This window comes from Chaetodon auriga, unplaced genomic scaffold, assembly GCF_051107435.1.
Source record: "Chaetodon auriga isolate fChaAug3 unplaced genomic scaffold, fChaAug3.hap1 Scaffold_96, whole genome shotgun sequence".
NCBI classification, from domain to species: Eukaryota; Metazoa; Chordata; class Actinopteri; order Chaetodontiformes; family Chaetodontidae; genus Chaetodon; species Chaetodon auriga.
Window position 1 is genome coordinate 17,501 of NW_027482070.1, and position 2,500 is coordinate 20,000.

Sequence of the window (2,500 nt, forward strand, 5' to 3'; positions counted from 1 at the left end):
GCGGAGAACCGGGGCCCGGAGGCCGGCAGACCCCTCCTGTCCGCCCCACGCACCGAGCCTGAGGGGCGGGCATCGACGGCCGGGCGCCTCGGGCCTCTCCTCTGGAGGCCCCTGTTTCCGAAAAGCTGGTTTCTGAAATCGTGCGCAGACTCGCTTGGGAAGGCGGGTAAAAGCGCGCGCCTTTCGGAGAGAAGGGGGTACCCAAAGCGGTTGGATTTCAACCGCTTTGGGGCCTTCTCTCCGAAAACGACTTTTGTCGTTTTTCCTTCCCCGCTCCTTCTGTACTTTATCTTTTTTGACGTTTTGTCATCGGGGACGTGGCGAAAAATGTAGAAAATGAAAGAAATGTAGAAAATACGCAAGACGCGCTTGGCTTTGGCCTGCGCTTTTCGCCTTCTCTCTGAAAATGACAAAGCGGTTGGATTTCAACCGCTTTGGCCTGCTTTTCGCCTTCTCTCCGAGATTGACTTTGTCATATTTTTCTCCCCCCACTTCTTCTTCTTGTCGTTTTGGTTTTATGCCCCTGGTACTCTGCTCTCATCCCCGTGCCCTTGGTACTCTGCTCTCATCCCCGTGCCCCTGGTACTCTGCTCTCATCCCCGTGCCCCTGGTACTCTGCTCTCATCCCCGTGCCCCTGGTACTCTGCTCTCATCCCCGTGCCCCTGGTACTCTGCTCTCATCCCCGTGCCCTTGGTACTCTGCTCTCATCCCCGTGCCCCTGGTACTCTGCTCTCATCCCCGTGCCCCTGGTACTCTGCTCTCATCCCCGTGCCCCTGGTACTCTGCTCTCATCCCCGTGCCCCTGGTACTCTGCTCTCATCCCCGTGCCCTTGGTACTCTGCTCTCATCCCCGTGCCCCTGGTACTCTGCTCTCATCCCCGTGCCCCTGGTACTCTGCTCTCATCCCCGTGCCCCTGGTACTCCTCTCTCTCTCTCTCTCTCTCTCTCTCTCTCTCTCTCTCTCTCTCTTTCTCTCCCTCTCTCTCATAGACATAGCTCACCTGCCTGACCCCCTCGTCTTTTCACAGCCACAGGGAGGCTTCCATCCTTACCAGGCCTGACCCCCCCTCATCTGCTCACAGCCGTGGGGAGGCTTCCAGCCTTTTCCAGGCCCCCAGCATGAGGAGCAGGGCTGGGTGCTGGCTCCAAGCCTGAACCCCTCGTCGTCTTCTAGCAGCCACAGGGAGGCGTCTGGCCTTTCCAGGCCCCCCAGCCTGCTACTCGTGCTGGGGGCTGGCTCCAGGCCTGACCCCCTCATCTTCTCACAGCCACGGGGAGGCTTCCAGCCTTTCCAGGCCCCCAGCACGAGGAGCAGGCTGGGTGCCGGCTCCAGCCCTGACCCTCTCCTCTTCTTCTAGCAGCCACAGGGAGGCGTCTGGCCTTTCCAGGCCCCCCAGCCTGCTACTCGTGCTAGTGGCTGGCTCCAGGCCTGACCCCCTCACCTTCTCACAGCCACGGGGAGGCTTCCAGCCTTTCCAGGCCCCCAGCACGAGGAGCAGGCTGGGTGCCGGCTTCAGCCCTGACCCCCTCCTCTTCTTCTAGCAGCCACAGGGAGGCGTCTGGCCGTTCCAGGCCCCCCAGCCTGCTACTCGTGCTGGGTGCTGGCTCCAGCCCTGACCCCCTCCTCTTCTTCTAGCAGCCACAGGCAGGCGTCTGGCCTTTCCAGGCCCCCCTAGCCTGCTACTCGTACTGGGTGCTGGCTCCAGCCCTGACCCCCTCGTCGTCTTATAGCAGCCACAGGGAGGCGTCTGGCCTTTCCAGGCCCCCCAGCCTGCTACTCGTGCTGGGCGCTGGCTCCAGCCCTGACCCCCTCCTCTTCTTCTAGCAGCCACAGGCAGGCGTCTGGCCTTTCCAGGCCCCCCAGCCTGCTACTCGTGCTGGGGGCTGGCTCCAGGCCTGACCCCCTCATCTTCTCACAGCCACGGGGAGGCTTCCAGCCTTTCCAGGCCCCCAGCACGAGGAGCAGGCTGGGTGCCGGCTCCAGCCCTGACCCCCTCCTCTTCTTCTAGCAGCCACAGGCAGGCGTCTGGCCTTTCCAGGCCCCCCAGCCTGCTACTCGTGCTGGGTGCTGGCTCCAGCCCTGACCCCCTCCTCTTCTTCTAGCAGCCACAGGCAGGCGTCTGGCCTTTCCAGGCCCCCCAGCCTGCTACTCGTGCTGGTTGCTGGCTCCAGCCCTGACCCCCTCCTCTTATTCTAGCAGCCACAGGCAGGCGTCTGGCCTTTCCAGGCCCACCAGCCTGCTACTCGTGCTGGGGGCTGGCTCCAGGCCTGACCCCCTCATCTTCTCACAGCCATGGGGAGGCTTCCAGCCTTTCCAGGCCCCCAGCACGAGGAGCAGGCTGGGTGCCGGCTCCAGCCCTGACCCCCTCATCTTCTCACAGCCATGGGGAGGCTTCCAGCCTTTCCAGGCCCCCAGCACGAGGAGCAGGCTGGGTGCCGGCTCCAGCCCTGACCCCCTCCTCTTCTCACAGCCACGGGGAGGCTTCCAGCCTTTCCAGG